This window comes from Tamandua tetradactyla, chromosome 3 (genome assembly GCF_023851605.1).
Source record: "Tamandua tetradactyla isolate mTamTet1 chromosome 3, mTamTet1.pri, whole genome shotgun sequence".
NCBI classification, from domain to species: Eukaryota; Metazoa; Chordata; class Mammalia; order Pilosa; family Myrmecophagidae; genus Tamandua; species Tamandua tetradactyla.
In genome coordinates, this window is record NC_135329.1 from 212,730,512 (window position 1) to 212,753,830 (window position 23,319).

The 23,319-nt window shown below is 52.4% G+C and overlaps 1 protein-coding gene and 1 long non-coding RNA gene across 8 annotated transcripts in view; one reads left to right on the forward strand and one right to left on the reverse strand.

Moving 5' to 3' along the window:
• Window positions 1–23,319, forward strand: part of AGAP1 (ArfGAP with GTPase domain, ankyrin repeat and PH domain 1) — a 636,823-nt gene that overhangs the window by 199,359 nt on the left and 414,145 nt on the right. The window lies entirely within an intron of this gene.
• LOC143678294 (uncharacterized) lies at window positions 15,826–18,775 on the reverse strand. The gene is made up of 3 exons (XR_013173142.1): window positions 18,119–18,775; window positions 17,531–17,656; window positions 15,826–15,987 (listed from the first exon to the last, which is right to left on the reverse strand). It is a non-coding gene; the product is annotated as an uncharacterized LOC143678294 (long non-coding RNA).

The following is a 23,319-nucleotide window of genomic DNA, read 5'->3' on the forward strand; positions in this document are numbered from 1 at the left end:
TTCGGAGTTAGCAGTTCCAGAGATTAGGGAGCGAGCCCTCTGATGGAGCAGCCATCGCGCTGTGGCAGTGTTTTAATGACTCATTAGGCAGCCAAGGCCAGGCTGATCCGGGGCATCTTGCCTTGGGGTCTCCACCGGCACAGGCATGGCTGGTCATTTTCCTGGGATTGGAACCTCTAGATGCCCCAGAGGAGCGAGTGTGCCAGGCCTGTGCAGGTTCTGAGGGTTTGGCTGAGGTTGGGGAAGTGGGTCTAGAATCACGGCGCAGACGGGATTCCCTTTTGTCTGATTCTGGCCCATGATCCCACCTTGTATGCTGCTTTTACTGGAGAACTCACCCCTTGTTAAAGGCAGAAGAGTTCCTGGCAGGAAATCAAATCCCCTTCCTGCTCAAGCGGGCCGCGTTCTGTCTTGCCTTGGAGCATTCATTTGTTGATTCAGTCATTCATATATTCATTCATTCATTCATTCATTCAGCAACTGTGCGGTGTTGCTTGCCCTGCCCTGTATCCTCAGTTGGGCATGTTGAGTGGTGTGAATCTGTCTTCCAGTGGCCATCTCACAGGCGCCTGCGGTCCTTTCAGCCACTTCTCGCAGGGAACCCTAACCCATGCCCTCCCTGCTCTTCTGGTTTTGATTGTCCCACTTGACACGGGGTCCCCAGGAGGTCCCCCTGTTTAAGTTTCCTCCCTTAAATAGGACTTGTATCATTTGTTTTCGAACTTGAAAAGCAACCATTTACGCTCTACTGTTAGCACTAGTTGCTCTTTTTCATTACAGAACATCAAAGTAAAAATATTTAGCTCCAGAGCCCTTTCTGGGAAGTTTGCAGATTTCTCCTCAGTAGAGCTGACATCTCCACACTAATCCAGACTCGGTCCTTTGCATCCAGGAGTGGGGGGCTGGGGGTGGGGAGAAGTGAGGCCCACGGTGAGGGAAGGTCAGGTGGGCTTGATAACGAGCCCCTCTGCAGGTTTGGGTGGCTAGTGATGGATTTTATTCCAAGGCATTTTTATATATCCTTGTCCAAGGTTTAGGAAGACGTGATCTCTAGATTGGCAGTTCTTTGCTTCCCACAATAAGAATTTTCTAGTCACCGGGATTTGATTGTGGGTTGGGGTGTGCCTGGCCCGAGTGGGAATAGACCAGTGAGCAGCCCACTTTCCACCCGAGAGTCAGGTTCCCTCCCTCTCCACTTGAAGGTTCGAGATGGGATGGAGTAACATCCCATGATGGCTGGGAACAACGCGGGCTGGCCTCCGTTTCCTTGTTTGTCTGAGGAAGGTGTGGAGTCCAGCTCTAAAGGAGGACCTTATTCTCAGCACGCGAATCCGGGTGTCTGCCATTGAATTCAGATTCTCAAGGCAGCTAACTTTCCACACTGCAGGAGGTTGTGGCTGCATTTCCTTTTCAATATAGACCAGCTCAGCAGTCAGTATTTCAAGGGTCCGGGTCCCTGTGGTACCTCTGGTGTTTTGGGGCCCGCGTGTGCATTTGTCGTGTATGGCGGAGACCCCCTTCGCTCTCCTCCCCCGGGAGTGCCCCTCCTATGCTTCCAGAAGGTGGCAGAGGGGTCCCGGCAGCTCAGCTGCTTTTCAGGTCGCCAGCCCGTCTGCCTCAGACACACTTCCGCAACTTCCCGCCTCCCCCGGGCCCTGCGTTGGCCCCGCAGATCACACTGCTTTCTGGACAGACCCCTGCCATGTCAAACTCCGGGCCCTCATTTCTGGTGGTGGGGAGCTGGGAACTGTCCTCACGTTGAAATTCTATCACGTTGAGTTCGCGCCCCCTGTCTCCCGCCTGTTTTGAGGGGAGGCGGCAATGCTGCTGGAACCAAAGTCATTGCCTGTTTCTAAGGGAGGGGACTTCGAGAGCCTGGGCATGTGTCGCGCAGGAGCTTGGGGGGCGCTTGGGTGACAGGGAGGCAGAGGGAGTAGATGGCGGGGCTGGGGCTGGGTCCCCTCAGTCCAGGACCCCTGCCGCCAAACTGTGAGAAACCCACCTGATGGGTGTCGATTTTAAAACCGGCTCCACGGCTCTCCCCTTAAGGCAGACGGCAGCCACGCCCTCAAGTTGCTGTGCATTCCGAGAACTGCTGCAGAAGCTCTTGGCACCCGTTCGTGCAGTTGATTCCATCACCCACCCTGGGAGATGGATCGCTGTCTGTGATCAATAGGGTTATTGTTATCTGAATTAGTCCCGTTTGATAGGCAGGAAATGGAGGCCCAGGGGCATTCAGGAGCCCCAGGGGTGCCCAGGCAGGAGCTCCAGGAGTTCTCCTCTTAGCCGCCCGCCATGCCACCCTCTGCAGAGACCACCAGCTCAGCTGATGCCCAGGCTCTCCTTGCTGCCCACCGCCCTGAGGTGGGCCTGGGCACCAGGGTAAGTGCAGGTCCCATGGGCACACAGTCCCTGCACGGCCACCACTGCACTGCACGGGCTCTCAGAATCGCAAGTGCCATCTCCGTTCCTACGTGGATGAGCAGTCCAGAGGGGACTGCAGTAAAGCCTGAGAATGTACCTTTTTGGCTCATGGAGAGAGCAGCGGGCAGAGCAGCTCGTGCAGGAAACTGGTGCCTTCAGAAGCCAAAGGGAGACAGTGCCGCGTGCTGGCCGCTGTCCTATTCAGGTGCAGAGGGTGTGGCAGGTCGTTTCTCAGCCCAGTGGGAGGTTGGGGCAGGCAGTGGGCTGGCACTTTGCACCTCTTCCCAGGAGTTACATGAGCTAAGTGAGCAAGCTGGATACTTGGCTTTCTGTACTGTTTTTAGCACTTTAAAGACCTTTAGTGGAATTTGCAATATCTTTACAATTGCTTCTATTTCTTTTTCCTGGACTAGTTTTCTCTGATGGTAAATGCATTTAAGGCTTGCATGCATCTGCTGAGGTGGTCTTATAGCAAATGCCAGGGCTACTAGCAGCTCCTGGGCTTGCCCCCATGGTTCTCAGTGTAGTGCTGCACCGGCCACTTCTACCAGTGATGGGGCCTAAGTCCCCTCCCCACCTTGTCCCATTAATGTGCTGGGAGTGGGCTCAGGGCTGCTGGGAGTGGGCTCAGGTGTGCTGGCGGTGGGCTCAGGGCTGCTGGCGGTGGGCTCAGGTGTGCTGGCGGTGAGCTCAGGGCTGCTGGTGGTGGGCTCAGGGCTGCTGGTGGTGGGCTCAGAGCTGCTGGCGGTGGGCTCAGGTGTGCTGGTGGTCGGCTCAGGTGTGCTGATGGTGGGCTCAGAGCTGCTGGCGGTGGGCTCAGGGCTGCTGGCAGTGGGCTTAGGTGTGCTGGTGGTGGGCTTAGGTGTGCTGACGGTGGGCTCAGGTCTGCTGGCAGTGGGCACATTTGCTTTCAGCTTTGTTATTCTTTAAATGTCTTTGGGTGAAGTCACTGTGTTTCCTTTTCTCAGGATCTTTTGTTTTGTTTTGTTTTGTTTTGCGCCAACCCAGCCACAGTATTGGTTTAGAGAAGTTCAAATCAGTGGTTTTATTTTCAGAGTTCCAAATTGAGCCATCTAAACGCTTTCTGGTTCTGGGCCTGAGGCTTTGGCACCGATTCCCGGCTATTTTAGGTATGCCAGACGCCTTGTGGGAAGTCACTTGCTGCGGGGTTCTCCAATGAGGCTGTGAGCTCGGGCTGTTCGGGGCTCAGTGCGGGATGCCAGGGCTCTGGGGTGGAGGGCCAGAGACATTCGAGCCCCTGTCGTCACCCCCACCCCGTCCACCCGGTGGGATAAGGCACTGGATGGGGAGACTCCAGGAGATGGTGGCGACAGCATGCCAGGGCAGGGAACTTGGAGGCAAGACAGTAGCACAAAACTGAATTTCCCAGTAGAAACAAACATGCAGTGTAAGAGGAAACCTTAAAGAGGAACGGGCATGTCATGACAGACCTTGGCCCCACAAATCGTAGAGCTTTCTTAAGAGGATGCAAATTGATTAAATAGTGTCAGTTCAGACACCAGATGTAGACGTCGAGGTTGATTTTGGCTATTTGAGGGGCTTTTGTAGAAAAGCTTTCAGGTGTCCAAAGACAAAAACCAAGAGGCCCTCCTGGCAAGGAAACTCTAGAAAGAGGCCCCTAGCGTGGGAATTGGATGGTCCCCAGGCATGTGCTGCTGGCACCTCCATGTGGGCACAACCCCTCCCTGTGCCTCTGGCCTTGACCCCATCAGAGCCTGGCACCTGCCATCCACACCTGGGCCATCTGCAGCTGTGTCTGCACCTCCTCTTCCTCCATGCGCCTGCACTCTGCCTTCCTCCTTCTCTGCTTCCCCTACCCCAGCCACGTCCTGTCTGCTCTCCCTTGGCCAGCACCAGGACCCTGTTTGCCCCTTGCCCTCCCCATCCTGGGCCTGCCCCAGCACACCGTGGCGCTCAGGACATCTCCTCTCACCCTCAAAGCCTCTGGCGACTTCCTCTGGCCTTGCGGTAAACCCGGGTAGTGTGCTCTGACCCACCTGCCCCTCCCAGGGCTGCTCCTTCTCATCCTCGCTTCTGGACGCCCACTCTCCCAAGAAGCCGTCCTGATCTGCAGTCTCTCCCACCTCCCTTCCCGGGCTGCACAGCCTGCAGCACCAGCCTTTTGTGGACTCTGGACAGATGCTTCTCGGGGTGGGGGACCAGGTTGGTGCTGACCACTGGGGTCTCACTAGTGCTTGGCACAATGCCTGGCTGTGCAAATGGGGAGTGACCAAACGGGCGAGCAAGCAGGCCAGGGGGCATGGCCCTGGCTGCACCGAGGAGGGGCCCCAACAGGAGGAAGTTGCCAGCTGCCTGCCCATGGCTGGGCTTTGGCCGGGCTGGGCTGGAAAGTGGCCACGTTCCAGTGCCCACCTGCCTAGAGCCTGGCTGTGGAGCTCTGCATATGGTGGCAGCAAGTCCCCTTTAGGTGGGGACATTCCCTGGGGAGTGCGCTGGAGCCCCCTGCCCTCGGGCCAGTGTAGTGGGCAGGACAGGGCAGGGGGTGAGCGCTGCCCGCAGTTTCCGCAAGGCTTTGGAGCCCCTGGCAGTCTTGCTGAAGACGAGAGGCCCTGCTTTACACCTGTCACCTGCTTTATACCTGTCACCTTGTCACCTTCAGTCCCTGGATGTGGGCTGCCCCAAGGATCGTGTCCTTGCGCTAGACCCTGTTCAGTGGGTCTAGGGGTCTCAGCCTGCAAGGGGGCCTAGACAAAATCTTGCCATTTGAATAGGAGGATGTAGTCGTTAAATAGAAGCTTTATTGGGGACCTCGTTTGTATTAGCTCTAATCACGTGCAGAAATGTTCCTGTTTGCAGGAAGTAGACTCGGTTCCTCTGTGGGAAGGTTCTGGCACGCGGTAGTTAATGGCTTTCTGATTTTTGCGAAAACAGGGAAGCTGGAATGTCATCCCTAATTTTTGGAAAGCAGGCCAGGAGCATTGTCTAAAAGCTCACCTAGAAATCACCGTCTGTCTGAATTTGGAGGTGGTATCGGTTACCATTCATTTATCCTGAAGATCAGTGATGCAAAGAAATCAAGAATTCAAAGGAAGCTCCTTTTTGCACAGCTTCTCTCCTCTCGGGGACATTGGTTGCCCTGCTCCACTCACCTTGCTTGTGTGTACACGTGGGGCCCCGCCGACTACTTCATAGATTCTAGAGAGTACGCGGCCCCAGGATGCTGGTGAACTCAGGCTTCTTCCTGGTTCAGCCCACACGGCCCTGCCCAGAACCACCGGACTCGGCTTCCTGGGTGGGAGAGCGGCAGGTGCCTGGGGATGGCGAGGAGCGCCTCGTGGCTGGGGAGCACGTAAACCATCATCTGTCTGTTATTCACTCTTAAAGGGCCCTTGTGATTTCAGAACCAGCTGAGAGTCTCTGAGGTTCTTAGTGTGAACCAGTAGCACAGAAACAATGGGAGCCTCTGCCCTGCTTTCTCCTGCATTGTGTGTGGCGGGCCCCGTCAGGGCTGGGCTGTGAAGCCTTACAGCCCGCAGCCTCGGGCAGCACGTGGCTGAGTCAGCCCGTCCTGATCCCCAGAAGCATGTGCAGAAACTGCTTCTGTCTGAGAAACTGTCTCTGTTGCCTCTTCTTCTTATAAAAATAGTATGTGCCCCTGGGAAAGAAATAAAACAGGACAGAGGTAGGTAAAGAAGAGAAGGGAAATTCCCCGGCTTCCCACTCCTCAAGCCATAGCCCCTGTTGGGGTGTCTGGACCCTGTTGCACAGCTTCCTTCCAGTTGTCGGAGGGGTACCCCAGACCACCGCGGGCTTGGGTGATGCGTGCTCTCTCGCCTGGTATTGTTACTTAATGCAAAGGGCGCTATTCCCTGCACAGCCCGATTCTGTTCCATGCATGGTTTGTACCTGGGATGAAGTGCACAGGTGAGCCCTGTGCCCTGCAGCAGGGCCTGGGTGCGAGTCTACCCACCCAGGACCCCAGCAGTGAAGGGGGTGTGCCGTGCCGGGTGCAAGGAGTGAGACAAGAAGAGGGTCATGAGGTCAGGCGGGTGGCACGGAGACTCCGTGTGTCTGTACGTGTTGGACGTCTGTCCACCTGGGACTGGTCATGCGTGTGTGCACGTAAGGTGTTCACATATACACCCATAGACTGTTCCCGTGTCTGTACACATAGGATCATTCCCGTGTCTGTGTGGGACCCTCCATACATCTGTGCACACAGGGTTGTCACATACCTGTGTGTGTGAGATGGCCCGTGCACATAGGACCGCTCGGGCACCTGGCCCAGGTAGGGCTGCCCTTCTCATGGCACTTGCTGAGGGGTCGATCGCGAGGATTCTTGGAGACACCGTGCCATGGAGCTGGGTCGTGAGCTGGTGGTGTCAGGCCTGTGGTTCTTACCCCCTCCCCCATCCCTCGGGGTCAGAGCCTCTGTGCGTGATGGCGAACTGAGAAGGAGGTTGCTTGGGCTGGGGGATGCCACGACCAGCTCTGCCCTGTCCACGAGGAAGCTCGGACAGTTGTTTTATTATCAAATTTTCTTTACTACCCTTGCTTACCCCGAATGTCAGTGACAGCAGGGACCCAAGGCCCATACGGAGCCTGGCATTCACAGTGGATATTGAGATGCAGGCAGACGCTGCAGGTTCTGCACCGTCCAGCCCGGGTGTCAGCTCCCTGGACGTGGGGCGTGGAGGGATGTGCCCATGTCCATCGGCAGGCTCAGCAGAGCCACTCCCATAAGGGTGATTGGATTTATGGCCATTAAGACTGAATGTGCAGTATTTATTTTAATCTTGTAAGCAGTCACAAAATTGGTAGTGGCACCACGAAATCACTGCCCATTTCCTGTACACAGGCCGCAGATTTATGGGCCTGGGAGGTTAATCATGCTAACTCGCAAAACGACCCCTGTCCTCAGCCTCACCCCGGCCCGGTCAGTGAGGCGGCCACTGCACTGGCTGGTCCCTCTCACTGGGCAGTGAAGCTAGAAAGAGAAATATCCCGGCTTTTTTTGCTTTGGTTTGCTTTTATCTATATTAAGTCAAGGATTATTTTGGGCCAAGGCTATCATGACGCTGTGCAAAGGACCAGATCTCTGAAACTGCTCTTGACCAGCCCTTTCCCCTGAGAGAAGCACCAGCGGGCAGGGGGTCTGCACAGAAGGGTGCCCGCAGAGGTTCTAGAATGGAGGGGAGGGATCAAACAAAGCCTTCTTGCGCTGTTTTTTCTTTTTTTAACGTACTTTTAAGATTGTGGTAAAAATACACACACACACACACACACACACACACACACACACACACAGAGTGCAATTCAGTGGTGTTAAATTACATTCTCACGTGATGTGCCACCCAAACTTTCCATCCTCCAAACAGAAATTCTGCACCCGTCAAACCATCCCTGCCCCTTCCCGCCTCCCTGGTCACCTCTAACTTGGTGTCTCTGTGCACTTGCCTATTCTGGGATGTTTCATGCAGCCGGTGTCTGGGGTCATACAGTAGGGTCTGGCTTCTCTCTCTCGGCAGAATGTTCTCATGGTCCACCCTGGTCGCAGCGTGCGTCGGTGCCTCCTCCTTTTCACGACGAATAATTTCCATTGCGTGGACGGGTCACATTCTGTTCGTCCGTCCACCTGGCGATGGACACGTGGGTTGCTTCCGCCTTTCAGCAGTTGTGAATAATGCTACCATGAATGTGGGTGCCCGGACGTCCGAGTCCTGCTTTCAGCTCTCCTGGTGTCTCCCTGAGAGTAGAGTTCCTGGGTCCTCAGGTAAGGCAGCCTTCCGATTTTGCAGGTGAGGGTGACACCCAGGTGTTCCTTTCAAAGTAAGGACTTGAGCCAGGTATTTCCGCGAAAGGTTAGGGAAGTGCCTGTGATTTGGGACGCAGCCCTTGGGCAGCAGTTCATACACCTCCTGGCCCCTCCACTCTGCGCCTCCTGGGGCTTTAGTTCAGAGGACGTTACTCCAGTGGTGTGGGTGGGCGGGCGTGGCTGCTGCCACGTGGGCTGTGCTGTGCCCTGTGCCCTGGCACGTGCCCTCAGGAAGGAGTGACTCGGGGCCTCCAGGCCAGCTCCCCAGACAGTTGTTTTGGCCAAAATTTAGGGGCGGCAGGGCGTGACTGCCCCTTCTGCAGGAATCACTTGGATACTCCTCCCCCTGTTATCAAGCCATCCCTTCGTACAAACATTAATCGCACTACGGATTAAAAATATTACTGACCATGTTTGCCATTCTTACGGAATTAAAACTGTTAGACCCAATTATAGTCAGCACAGGACTGACAGAAATTTACCAAAACTTGTAAATATTCGTCTTGTCTTTTCTTCAGCATTTATTTTTTTACGAGGGTAAACTTTCCTGCTGGTTTCAGCCTCGTCTTTATGTCCACAGAGAAAATGTCTCTTGCAGATCCCCAGCGTCTAAGCTGCGTGTAGGAAATCACGTCTCACCGCGTTAGCATGCACTCGGACTTAAGTAGGAAAACACTCAAATAAATCGCATGTCTCTGCCTCTGCATCCCAGGAGAGTGGCTGTGAACTCAGCCCACAATTTATGGCTCACCCCTTTCATAAAGTGTCTTTGTTTCGCCACTTTAATTTTCAAGGATGCTGCAAATTCATTCATAACACCCAAATTCATTTTGGGTGTTAAAATGTTTTAAGGGATCCCTAAAACTTGTTTATACTCTTGAGTCCTGTAAGATGTGGGATTCTGACCTTGGTCTAGGATTGCAGCGTGGAGCTGCTCTTAGAGGCGCTGGGAGAGAGGACAGGACCTTAGGGCTGGGTCTCGGTGTCGTCCAGACAGTCTCACAATTATTAGCCACACCAGTCTGAATTTATTTTGCTATTGCTGCCCTTAGTTTTTTTTCTCAATAGAGTTTATTATTACTATTTTTTGAGCAGTAGTAGGTTTACAGAAAACGTGCATGGAAAGTAGAGAGTTCCCATATACTACCTCACCTCCCCCACCGGTTTACCCTATTAATATTTTGCCTTTGTGCAGTCCACTTGTGAAAATCGATGAAACAATATTATAATTATATTATTAGCTAACGTCCATAGTTTACATTACGGTTCACTCTTTATGTTGTTGACTTCTGTGGTTTTGTTTTTGTTTCTACTTTTTTTTTAATGGAGGAAAGTAACATATAGGAAAAAGCAGATTTCACAGCACACCGCAAAAATTGGTCATAGAACAGATTGCAGAGTTTGGCGTGGGTTTACAATTCCACAATTTTAGATTTTTACTTCCAGCTGCTCCAAGACACTGGAGACTAAAAGAAATATCAATTTAATGATTCAGCAGTTTTACTCATTTGTTAAACCCTACCTTCTCTGTATAACTCCACCATCTTCTTTGATCTTTCTCCCAATCTTTAGGGCTATTTGTACTATGCCCATTCCAACTTTTTCATGTTGGAAAGGGCTGCTGATGATATGGAATAGGGGGATGGAACTAGTTGATGTTCCGGAGAGGCTGGCCCCTTTGCATTTCAGGACTTAGCTGGTCCAGGGATCCATCTGGTGGTTGTAGGTTTCTGGAAAGTTACCCAAGTGCATGTAGAATCTTATATAATGTCCCAGGTCTACTTTAGGATTGGCAGGAATGGTTTTGGTTGGGGTTTGGCAAGTTGTGATAGGTGGCAATAACTTAATGAAGTGTGATAAGTGTGACCTCCAGAGTAGCCTGCCATCTCCATTTGAACTCTCAGTCACTGATAACTTATTTGTTAAACTTCTCTTCCCCCTTTTGGTCAAGACAGTATTGTTGATCCCACAGTGCCAGGCCAGGCTCATCCCTGGGAGTCCTCTCCCATGCTGCCAGGGAGACTTTCACCCTTGGATGTCATGTCCCACGTCAGGGGGAGGGCAATGATTTCACTTGCAGAGTTGGGCTTAGAGAGAGTGAGGCCACATCTGAGCAACAACATAGGTTCTCCAGAAGTAAGTTTCAGGCATGCCTGTAGGTAGGCTAAGCTCTGCTACATACACAAGCTGCACCAGGGCAATCCTCAAGATCAAGGGCTTGGCCTGTTGACTTGGGAGTCTCTGATGTTTCAGACAGTATCAGGGGTTTACTTGGTGGTAATGTTTAATAGTTCTATATTAAAAAAAATGTTTACTGAGGTAACATGAGACTTCCCACCGTAAGCACTTTTGGTCATCCAGTGGTGCCCATTATGTGTGCAGTGTTGTCCCACCATCCCCACCGTCCGTGAGAACATAATTTTGTAGTTTCTGCTTACTTAGTTGGCCTAGACCTAGCAGCAAATCCTCCTGCAGTCTGGGTCGCCCACCTGCTGAGCCTGTAAAAGCCCTGCAGTGGGTTGTTTGAAGCTCCCCTGGTCCCTCCGTGGAGCACAGATGGGTGGGTTTCTGAAGGTGGCCTTAAGATGACTGCTCGGTAGTCTGGGGGGAGACAGTGTCGGCCTGGACCACGGGGCACGTAGGCCCCAGCCTGGCCCTGGCCCGCGCAGGGGGGGTGGGTAGATGGGGACGGAAGAGAGAGAAGTCTGGTGGGGGAGGGGTCCCGAAGCCTCCAGCTCATGGGCCTGCCCTGTGCCCCCCCCTCGTCTTTCCTCAGCTTGGGGGCGGGTGGGAAGTCTGGGGCGAGGGCTGTCAGGCTGGTCTTGGTCCCAAACCTGGCTGGTAACTTGGCCTCAGGCGGTGAGTCCAGAGCTGATGGGTGGGGAAGGACCTGCGGGGTAAGTTAGACGTCAGCCCCTGGGGCCACATCTGTGGGGGTGTCGGTTCAGCGTGGACACGGGGACTGAGTCTTCATAGCCTCGCCGCTCACAAGCCTGGAATGTGTTTAAAGTTGAAAGTGCACTTTTTGTCTGTAAAAGTTTGTGACCCCTTTGTCTTCCCAGCAGGTTAAATGGGATCCCTTGGCACTTGAGAATTTCCCCTTTTTAAAACCCTGGAGCACTTCTGCCCAAAGTTTGTCCTTTTGAGCCACAAAACTACTCTCCCCAAAGCAAACAGCCACATTCCAGCTGCCTGCTGCTCCTTGGGGGTTCACATAATGTGGAAGCACAAGCCCGGAGTCTGATTTTGATTCACCGTTGGTGCTTTAACAGGGTGGTCCGTCAGCCCTTCTCTGTGCGCGGACTTGGATCCGCAAAGCCTCACGAGGTCCCGGCTTTTCTGTGAGTCTCGCAGTGGAGGGGTCTCGGCCATCTCCAATCTGTTGAGCTTTGAGCATGAGAACTGGGGGTGATTTAGGAAATAGGTAAGTAGATGGACAGATGGATGGGAGGGCAAAAAAGTGCGCCTGGGTACCTGGAGGGGCATGGGTGCTCTGTGGGGCTCTGTATTCTTCCTGTAACTGCTGCGTGCGTTGGAAGTGTTCTCTTGTGGCAGTGAGGCCCCAGGGAGACAAGGACACAGCAGGGTGTGTTTTACCAGGACAGCCAATGGGCAGCAGAAGGTCTGTCTGAGCACCCCTGGGTTTCTCGAGGGGATCTCAGGGCCGAAAGAGGGCCCAGATGGACGTCCGATGGATGCCCCGTCTGTGTGGGCACAGACGCCGCGTCCTGTTGCTTCTCTGCCCTAGCCTTCCAGAATCTAGGACCCAGCTGTGTCTAGCTCCCAGCCTGCTCCAGAAGAGCTGGCGAGGGAAGTCTTCATTTCCACTGCTTTACCACAAGGAAATCAAGGGAGCGGCCTCAGGACAGTTGTGACCGTCACGAGTAGAATATTTTGGGGCCTCGTCGGCCGAGCAGTACATGCCCTGAAGGAAGCCCAGGACATAACAGCATCGGCTCGGGCAGCAGGGATGGCCCTGCCGGGCCAAGGCCCTGTTCCCTTCAGGGTGTGCACCAGCATCTGTTTCCATGGGGAGTGGGGAAGGGACACTTTCCTCCTTTCCATTCCCACCCCCCTTCTCAGGTGTCCCTTACACTGCTCCTCACGTGGGGTCCTGGTACAGGAGCCGAGTGTCCCCACGTGTGCCACGAAGCAGGTAGGGACACCAGTAAGGACAGTGCCGCAGTACTGTGGGCTGCCCGAGTGCCCCCGGCTGGCTGCGCCATTCCGTGGGGCTTCCTGAGGATGAGAGAAGGCACTGGTCACGTGTGGCAGTGTTGCGAAGGATTCCGAGGCACACTGGGCTCTAGGAGTGGGTACCTGGGGGGTGAGTCTTAGTGTGGCTGTGTCTGCCCGGGGCAGGGGGTGGTGCTGGGAAGGGCTGATGACCAGTACATGTCCCCCTCCTCTTGTGATTTGGAGGCGGGGGTGCTGTCAGAGGCCCTCTCCTGTTTGCGCAGATCTTTGAGGCCACATCAAAGCAACCTGAACCTCCAAGGAAGGCTAAAGCACACCTGGTGTCCCAAGGGGTTATGCTTTATTCCATGTATAGGAATTCAAGGATTTTCAAATAAATGAAATCATTCCTCGAAAACCCTGCCCGTGAGTGTCTGCCATGCCCCTGTGGGAAAGGAATCGCACTGTCACGCATTAACCAGCCTGCAGCAGGGCTCTTTTCCCGTGGTATGTAAATGTAAATGGATTTTATGTTATCAAGACGTCCGTTTCATCCCTGCCTGAGATGAGCGGGCACAGCCGCCGCCGGCTCCCAGGGCCCTGCTCTCTGCACTGGGGCAGGCGCTTCCTTTCCTTTGCTGCTTCACTTTACACCCCAGGTCTTTTGGAATGCTGTATACCAACCGCTCAGTGCCCCTTCACTGTTCTGTTGTTATAAAGCATGTTCTTCATTTCAAGAAATCTTGGTGAAATTTAAGGTTTCCAAAGAAATAGGGACAATTTTAAAACCTCCTGCAGTTTCGGGTTCCTTCATCACCCTTGTGCATAATTTCCCTGGGTTTGTCTGCAGCGCGCATCTGTGGCCCCTGGAGCTGCACGGGTTTGCAGGGAGCTTCCCAGTGCCCAGGCCCCAGCAACTCTGTCTGTTGCGGCTGCACTGTGCTTGGCTGGTGATCTGCAAGAGGAAATAAAGAGGGGAGGGCGCCAGCCGGCAGAGTGATGGCTGCCTTAATATGGAGAAATGAAATTTCAGCCCCTGCTCTAATGAGGAGTCTGGCAGGCCCTTGGTGGAGGCTCTGAGTGGGCAGGACGGGCCTGGGCACGCTGGGGGTGGGTGGCAGGGTGGGCACTGGGCCGGGGCTCCCCGCCCTCAGCCAGGCTCCCAGGGGTGGGGAAGGTGGGACTGTGGCCGCATGGGCCAAGCTCTTCCAAGGCTCTCTGTTTGCTGTGCTTCTGCTCTGATCCTTTGATTCTGTGGTTTTTTGCTGAGATAGAGTGACTGCAGGTAGTTTCAGGATTATTTTAGACTCTGCAGAATTTCTGAAATCAGCAGTCAGCCACTTGCTTAAATTTCTTTCTCAGTGGAGAAGCTCTTGTGGTTCAGCCACCTCTGACCGCGGGTGACTCCATGTAATGTAAATAGACCAGTGGTCCAGTGTCATGTGACCTGGCCTGGGTGAAGCCCAACCCTGGTGACGCTGTCCACTCCCCCGGGAGTGATGGGTGCTCTGAACTAGCTTTGCGATTGTGGCATCACCTCGGCGGCGGCGTCAGGGTGTTGTGTGGCCTAACACCGGCTGTGAAGCTGGGCAGTGCCTGTCCGTGTGTCTGCCTTGCACACAGCCTCCTCCATTCACAGGGCTACCTGGGGGGCACGAGCATCAGATGCCATCCTGCTGCGTCCCCTACCCCCAGCCCAAGGCAGTGAGGGGCATGCCTACTTTGCCCCACCAGGTCAGACCCTCTGCAGCGTCATTGCCTTGAAGCCCTTCAGTCCGTGAGAGGTAAATGCTTCTGTGTTAGTGATGAGGGAGCTGGGTCTCTGAGTTTATGGAAGCAACCCCAGATGTCAGTCCAAGCCAGGCCTCCTGGCCCTCCTGGGTCCTGAGTGCGGCTGGAGAGTCCAGCTAACTTGAGGTCACACCGGCCAGTGGCAGATTCCTTGCCTGCATAAGCCTCAGCCCCCTGGTCACACTCACCTGGGGCACCTGGCGAGACTGGTGACAGGTAAGCATCAGTCAGGACTCCCAAATGGGAATCTCGAGGTCTGCCTTTTATTCTGTAACATGCTCCCCCTAGGATTCCTCCCCCACGCTTTGTTCCTCTAAACACCTTCCTCAGATTTGCTGAGAGCATGCTGTAACGGCAAGATTTCATCGGGAGGAACGTCTCAGGGAGTGAGGACAGGGCATAGCTGTGGAGTCCGGGGGCCCCACGCCTCCGCTTGGGCACCGCGAGCAGAGCACAGTGGGCAGCAGGTGCTCTGCTTGGGCACCGCGAGCAGAGCACAGTGGGCAGCAGGTGCTCGGGCAGCAGCCTGCAGTGTCTCCAGGGTCAGGCGTAAAGCACAGGTGTGAGGCTTGGTGCTGTTTCCCCAGCATACTTCTCGTGGTGTTGCGGGGCTGCCACCTGTGCGTGCAGGTGCTGTGACGTCACCGCCGCCGTGTGCAGTCTGCCGGGGAAGCGTCTTTTTGGTTGCTGAGACGGAGGCGCTGCACCACTTACCAGTATTGCCGAGAGATTTGATTTGTGTTTTGTAAAGAACTTTTTAGAACCTGTACGTTCCTTAAATGCGTTCCAGAGTCTGGATCCGGGAAAGTGTGTCGCCCGTCATGGAGGAGGGGCAGAACAAAATGGAGCAAGCCCCCCCGCAGGTTTGCTAATGAAATTGGCATTTTACTAGATCAGTTTATTAGTTTAAGTTGAAATTTGCTCTTATACTTAATCTGGAGTCCTATGTGTTTTCTTTCCTAATGCTCGTTTTTGGTGGGAAATGAGAGTGAGGAGCGTCCTATGAGACTTCAGTGCTTTCCTGAATGTCCACGTAGAAATGCTGGGTCCACGCTCAGCAGAAATGGGGCATAATAAGTGGCCACACTGGTAGATCTTAACCCCATTGCACCTGATAATTGCTAGAATCCAAAGGTTAACGTCCTCTGTAGCCATCAGCGTACCCTGCAGTTAAAGTCTTGAGATGCTGCAGGAAAATGCTGAAGGACAGGATATAATTTTTCAACCATTTTGCAAAACACTGTCAGTTGGCTTTTGTTACTTGACCTTAGGTAAGGGGAAGGGGAAGGCTGGGGTGGTGATGCCAGTAAGACAAAAGGAAGGACGGACTTTATAATTTGGAGTTCCTAGGATTTCATTATTTCCTGGGCCACGTCTTCAACTGCATCTTGCCCCACCCTGTATGTTTAATCTATGGAGACAGTTAAGCAGTTGAGAATCAGGCATGTAGCATCTTCCCTGCCCCTAACCTCGGTGTACTTTTTCTTTTTAAACACGGTTTTATTGAGATATGCACACACCATCAGCGTGCTTTCGCTGTCTACTCCAAGAGGGTTTTCCCAAAACAGAGATTTCTGGCTTTCGTATTGGAGCACAAGAGGAGCTTTACATTTGTGGAAGAATTGTAGTTCTGTGGAAGAATATTTCTGAAAACAGACGTTTCTGAAAACTGACTGATGGGCTTGTAGACAGTTCCAAATCGAGGCCTTCAGTCTGCGTCCTTATCAAGCTCAGAATGCCGAGAATTTGAAGTTCAGACGAACTTCCAGAGAGTATGAGTCACAAGTGAAACCATCTCCCTAGAGTAAAAGTGAAAATAAACAGCTGGTTTGTTTTGATTTTGTTTTTCTTGTTCCTTCTGCAGCTCTCTGTCCCTCTCCCATCTGCCAGCGCCAGGGCTGATCTTGAGTGTCCCTTGGGGTCCGAAGTCTGGAGAGGCAGGGCAGAGGGCTTGGCTGCAGCCTGGGGGCCGGAGCGAGGGGACCAGGGACCAGGGACCAGGGCCTCCCCACAGCAGAGAAGCACTTGCACTGGGAAAGGCAGCCTTGCTCTGAGACAAGCTTCGGTGTCTCTGTCGCTGTGTCTCTTGAAAGAACAGGACAGGACCTGGGGGAATGTCTGGGGCAAACTTGTAAGAAGCTCTCCTAGGCCTTCAAATTAGTTATATCGCCCGGATAGGCTGTAATTCCTGGAGTGGCCAATCAGTGGAGAAACGGGGGGATCTGTGAATTAGGCACCGGTGTAATGCAATGTCTGCAGTCTATAGTTTGGTGGACCAGCCACCATTCTGTGTTCAGCTGGGTGCCCGTTCTTGCAAGATTATGAATAAATTAATTTTCTTAAAAAAAAAAAGCTCTCCTAGGACCCATGAAGATTCAGGTCTTTATCTCCTTTGGCAAGCCCCAGTGCATTTCTCTCTCACCTCGGGAGAGCAGGCAGGCTGTTTGTCTGGACAGTGAGAAGAGCGCAAGTAGGTGTTGTGACCCCAGGGGACACTGAGGGCCGGGGGCTGGGTGGGGGACTGGCAGCCCCCGTGGCAGTCTGGCTCCTTGCCCTGTCCTGCAGCTCTGTGGGCTCCGCTTGTGGGATAAGGGGCTCCCAGAGCCTTGGGCCCCCGCAGGCCCCAGAGGCAGCAGTGGGGCTGGAAGCAGCAGCTCGCGGGCCTGTGGTGGTGGTGGGGGGGTCTTCCCGGTGTGGGCGCACGGTCGATGCACCCCTCCTGCCTCCACATGTGGCCTGTGCACCCCTAGAGCAGCTGCCTGCCACCCCTGTGCTGTGGGGAATTTATGGGGGTAAGGTACGGTGACTTTTGCTTCTGTGCCGAGTGTGGTTTTTTACACTGCCGTGGGTGTGGACATCCAGCAGCCCTTGCTCATGGTGCAGGTGTCCAGCCTCAGAGCACCTGCAGCTGGGCAGGCCCCGTACCTGAGCTCAGGTGCTCACCTGTGGCTTACATACTCCCAGCAGCGTCGAGGCGGATGGGTGCTGTGGTTTCGTGTCAGTGCACAAAGCCCTTTAATTGAGTATTGTGAACCAAATATAAAATGCTGTATTTTGAATGTGGCTCTTGTTTTGTTACTTGGAATCACAAGGTCAGCTGCGTGTTCCTCTGAGGTCAGGGTTCAGCCCCCATTTACGTTTATTTAATTGTATATTTTAAAAGTCTATTAAAGCTCGGTGCACAGGTGGTTCAGTGGTAGAATGCTCGCCTTCCATGTGGGAGACCTGGGTTTGATTCCAGGACCATGCACCACCACCCCCCTCCCAAAAAAAAGTCTATTAAAACTGATGAGATTAGTTATTGTAAAAGAAAAATACAGATAAACAAGGAAAACCACTTACACCCATAAATTGATTACCCAGGTCTGTGAGTTTGACTTTTCCTCGTTGCTCGTCTTAAAAGATGAACTTTCCAAACCCCAGGAATCTTTCTGCTCGCTTCTCTCCTGGCCGGTTTCTTAGGCGTATCTGTAACGGCAGTGCACTGTCACATGTTTGTTGGACTTGATAGATCTTAGTGGGCTAAATTGAAGGTTCTACTTGAATCTACTTGTGATTGTTTAGATTTCCTGTAGTCCAGCTTTTGTCAGTATTAAATACAGTGTGAGTGGGCTGTGTGGACCCAAATGTTTTGACAGTGGGGATTTTGTTTGATGGTTTTCTTTCTACTTCAGATATTTTGGTTGGCAATCCAAGAGAGTAAGCACTACTGTTTCTGTTTGATTTTTCCGTGTTCAGTAGCTGGTCTCCTTGGCGTTTCCTGCCCCTCTGGTCACCCCCTCCCCTGGCTGTCCTCAGGTCCCCTGTCCCTGCACCTCTGCTTTAACCAGCACCCCTAGGGCTGCTACTCCCTCTGGCCGCTTCCTGAGCTCTGTTCCGTAAAGGCTAATTACTAGTGTTTTTCACTCCTTCTTACATTGTATTGTCTACCTTGGAGTTCATGAAGATTTATTTGTAACTTTGGGATTTGCATTCAGATGACAGAATATGATTTTGAGTAGGTAGCAGGTGAGCGGTGAGAAGTGAGGCCGTCTTCTCCTGACAGCTGGGAATTGCCCCGACACCCGCCGTGTGGCCTCGCTGACCCATGGTGACGAAGGCAGGCGGAGCTGGGGTTCTATTGACGGTCCAGAGCTGTCTGTCTACAGTCGCTGGATGTGTTTTATTTTAAAATCTAAATCTTGCATTTAAGCCAGCGCGTGGGAACGCATTTCCTTATTCTCCTCCGATTGGGGGTCAGACGGGGACGGGGCTGACTTCCGGAAGTGGGGCGCATTTGCCACTTCCGCTTCCCCCTGGCTCACGGCGTGTCTGCCTCGTGCCCACCCCGGGCGCGGCCTCAGGAGCTGCCCCTTCTCTCAGAGTGCGTGGGAACGCATTTCCTTATTCTCCTCCGAGTGGGGGTCGGGCAGGGGATGGGCCGGACTCTTCCGGAAGTGGGGCGCATTTGCCACTTCCGCTTCCCCCTGGCTCACGGCGTGTCTGCCTCGTGCCCACCCCGGGCGCGGCCTCAGGAGCTGCCCCTTCTCTCACAGTGCGTGGGAACGCATTTCCTTATTCTCCTCCGAGTGGGGGTCGGACAGGGGATGGGCCGGACTCTTCCGGAAGTGGGGCGCATTTACCACTTCCGCTCCCCCCCCTCCCCCCCCGGCTCACGGAGTGTCCGCCTCCTGCCCACCCCTCGGGAGCTGCCCCTCCGCTCAGGGCCGCTGTCTCTCCGGAGAGGAGGGAGCAAGGGAGTGTTCCTGTGTGCCAGTCTCGTGCTGGTCTCACGGTAGCCTTACGGGGCGGCATTCCATGGTGACCTGGCGATGATTGGAAGTGATCGAATTTTTTAAGTATTGATTTTTTTTAATGGAAGATAGATTTTTGCCAGTTACATTGAGTTTTTTGTTTCTCAATCTTGTGGCCGCAAATGGAAACACTTTTCACTCAAGTAAGGTGTATCTGCAAGTAAAAAGGCCCCCACATTGTCCCAGTATTTGTATAAAGGCTTTCTTAATGGCTCCCAGCTTATCATGAATATTTAATATGTTCTGATATGCTTAATTTTATGGTGATATGTGTCTAAAAATCGACAGTGCATTTATGAATTGAGCTCATTTTAATTCACAACATACCCTCTTTGCTCTACTATTTAGATCCATTTTTTTAAGAGTTATTTTTAAAACCATATTTAATTTTTTCATGCCAAATGGTATAACATTTAAAAGGTCCCCAAAGGTACCAATAAAAAAAAAGTTTGGTTTGTCTCTCAGCCACCTTGTTCCCTGATCCCAAACCAGCCAACGATGGTTAACAGCTTTTAAGTGTCCTCCCTGAAATAGCCTGGCATATCTGAGTATTTCACACGCACCCAGCTCCACACACACACACACACACACACACACACACACACACACTTTTGTTTGTTTTAATTTATCTTTTATTGATTTTTAAATTTTGTTTGAAAAATATAGCAAACACAAACATTCTTAACATATCATTCTGTTCTATATATGTAATCAGTAATTCACAATATCATCACATAGTTGCATATTCATCATGATCATTTCTTAGAACATTTGCATCAATTCAGAAAAAAAATTCATACTTACCGTACCCCTCCCTTTCATTGATTACTAGCATTTCAATGTACTAAATTTATTTTAATATTTATTCCCCCTTTATTTTATTTATTATTTATTTATTTTAATCCATATGTTTTACTCATCTGTCCATAAGGTAGATAAAAGAAGCATCAGACACAAGGTTTTCAGAATCACACAGTCACACTGCGAAAGCTGTATCATTATACAGTCATCTTCAAGAAATATGACTATTGGAACACAGCTCTACATTTTCAGGTAGTTCCCTCCAGCCTCTCCATTACATCTTGGTTAACAAGGTGATATCTACTTAATGTGTAAGAATAACCTCCAGGATAACCTCTTGACTCTGTTTGGAATCTCTCAGCCATTGACACTTTATTTTGTCTCATTTGTCTCTTCCCCCTTTCAGTCGAGAAGGTTTTCTCAATCTCTTGATGCTGAGTCCCAGCTCATTCTAGGATTTCTGTCCCACCTTGCCAGGAAGGTCCACACCCCTGGGAGTTATTTCCCACGCAGAGAGGGGGAGGGCAGTGAGTTTACTTGTCATGTTGGCTGAGAAAGAGAGAGAGAGGCCACTTCTGAGCAACAAAAGAGGTTCTCTTGGAGGTGACTGTTAGGCTTAATTTTAAGTAGGCTTAGCGTATCCTTTGTGGGGTTAAGTTCGTATGAACAGACCCCAAGGTTGGGGGGCTCAGCTTGTTGCTTTGGTTGTCCACACTGCTTGTGAGAATATCAGGAATTCTCCCCTTGGGGAAATTGAGTTTTCCCTCTTTCTCATCATTCCCCTAAGGGGACTTTGCAAATATTTTTTTACTCACTGCTCAAATTACTCTGGGATTAATGGGGCATTACTCTGGACAAACCAAGAAAATCCTATGCCCTACTCTAGGTTCCATGTGCTTAGGGTGTTCAGTTAAGCTGTCCACATAAGTTATATTAGGAACTGCACTAGGCAAAATACAAATTTTGTTCCAAATAAACATTTTTTTGCTTTAGTCTCACACATAAGATAAAGTTTTGAAATATTAATTATCTATTTTCAACACCCTGCAGTAATGACATTCTTCTGTTCTTCCTCATGCAAAAGCATTTCTGCATTTGTACGATCAGTCACTATCATCATGCACTCTAGGCATTCCTAGATCATATCTTCTCAGTCTTTATCGTCTAGCTTTCTTTCTGATTTCATTGCACACACACTTTTTAAAGCATAAACTTGTTAGACCCTGTGCATAACTGTCTTTCCCCTGCTTTTTACCACTTACGGTCCAGAAATGGTTCCACTTCAGTGTGCCGAGGCTGCCATCTCTTTGTGGCTGCTCAGTGTTTTGTTACAGGTGTGTATCCGGATTTGCTCGCCAGCACTAGGGGTTGTTGAAGCTGTGTGCAGCAGCGGGGGGCTTTGAGGGAACGGGAGCCAGCTTGTGTTTGCATCTCGCCTCTGGACTGGCTGTTGTCCTTTACCCTTCTGTCTTCACTGGACCGCCGGGACGACCACAAGGCATTGTTCTCACTTGTAGGTGTTTAGTGACTTAATGTGTCATCTTGATGTTACTTACCATTTCCAGCCTGCCTCCTGGGGTCCAACCCCATGCGAGCCCAGCCCCCGCTTTGTGCTGTATCTGTTTATCGGTCGTTTTCCGCAGCGCAGGGAGGTGGAGGCTGTGCTGAGCAAAGACTGGGTGCTCAGGTGCACAACTTAATTTGCACCCTGTAATATTTAGCCCCCACGTGCCCCTGTTGGTGAAGGCCGAGTGGAGAGGCGGTGTAGGGTGGAGTGGAGGTCCGTGGGACTGGTCGTCTCTGCGGGCAGGGCTAGGGAAGGCCACCTGCTGGGCACCTTCCTGGGCTCTCTTGCTCCCCCCTGTTGTGAACAGCTTTCCTTCCCAGATCCCGCGCTTGGGGCCAGGCCTCGGCCTTTCTAAAGGTCCGATGTCGCTGGCTGTAAACGCAGTCCTCGGCGGTGTTCAGCCAACCGACGGCCCTCACCGCAGGCTTTGTTACTAGTTTCCGAACTTCCCCAAAGGCCACCACGTTTCCTCCTAGGCCATCAGACCATCCCCGCGCGGGTGAGGTCTTCCTCGCAGGCGTCCTGCCTCCCGAGCACCCCTCGGCTTCTGGTTTGTTGCGTGCTCGGTCGCACTGTCCTCCGGTCCTCCCGTCACTGTGCATGGCCTCTGCCTGCCTCGTTCGCTGCAGGTGCCTCCTCCCTGCTGAGCTGCAAGGCTCTGCCATTCGAAGTCATTCTAGCATCCTAAGGTTTCCTGGCCTTGTCACACATCTCGTGCATCTCTTTACTTCTTCTTGAATGCAATGGACAGCCACCATGTTTAGAAGTTTGAGAAAACTTCTGGAAAAGTGAATCACATTTTGAGGAGGAGGGGCTGTGTTTGCTAAGCTCAGTGTGGAGGGGCCAACAGATGCCCCTTTTCCAATTCACTGTCTGGCCACCTGGACTGTGTAGCCGTGTGGGTGTGAACACTTGTGGGCTTGAATACGTGTGGATATCACTGGGGGTCTTGTTTATGGTGACAAATGAATAGGGACATGGTAACATGGTCTCACAGTAGAGCTGCGATGGCCGGGTCCTTGGTACTCGGTGGTCCACCGCTACCTGTGTGTGGGGGGGATGAGAGAGCTGAGATGGGGGCTCGGGGTGGAGTGGGGAGGGGGTGCCAGGTGTCCTAAGTGGGTGGGGCAGGTGCTCCAGGAAGGGCTGCACTTTATTGTGATGATCAGAGCTCTGGCGCCAAGTCTTGTCCTAAACCGTACAATGTTGCTGGAGTTGGGGCCGTTTGGATTTTCAAAATTGAGTCATTTGTCATGCCTTTTTATTTGGATTTCAGAATTGTGAGCATTATAGTGAAAAGCCGAAGACTGAGAGTTGACTGAGGCCCTGGGGTCAGTTCCAGAGGCGTCGTGCGCCGCCTTGAGCCCCTCCACACCTCGCTGCGGTGGCCCCTTACCATCTCCCCTGGGTGGTCGGAGGCCAGTAGTGCTCGAGCAGGGGTGCTTTGCCGGGGGAATGAGAAAGCGAGAGTCCACTCGGGGGTTGTGGGATGGCTTGCCCATTACAGTTCAGGAGAAAGACCCCAGACCTACAGTCACTGACATCTCCAGCCGGAGGGATAGTGTGTGGCCTTCTCCTGGGCTGAGGGGTGCAGGGATCCTGGTTTGCACATCACCGCTGTCCTTCTGGCTTGAAAGATGGCATGTTGTGGCCACTTTGTCTTGGTGCTTGTTTTGCTTTGCTAAAGTGCCAGGATGCAGTATAGCAGAAATGGGCTTCTGGCTTTTATAAAAAGAATTTAATAAGTTGCAGGTTTACAATTCTAAGGCCATGAAAATGTCCAAACTAAAGCATCCAGAGAAACACACCTTGTCTCATGAAAGGCTGATGGTTTCCAGAGCACCTCTGTCAGATGGGAAGGCCCATGGCTGGCGTCTGTCTGCTGGTCCTTTGGCTTCTGTTCACACAGCTTCCCCAGGACGTTCTCTTTCTGCATCTCCAGCCATTTCTGTCTCTCTCGGCTGTGGGTC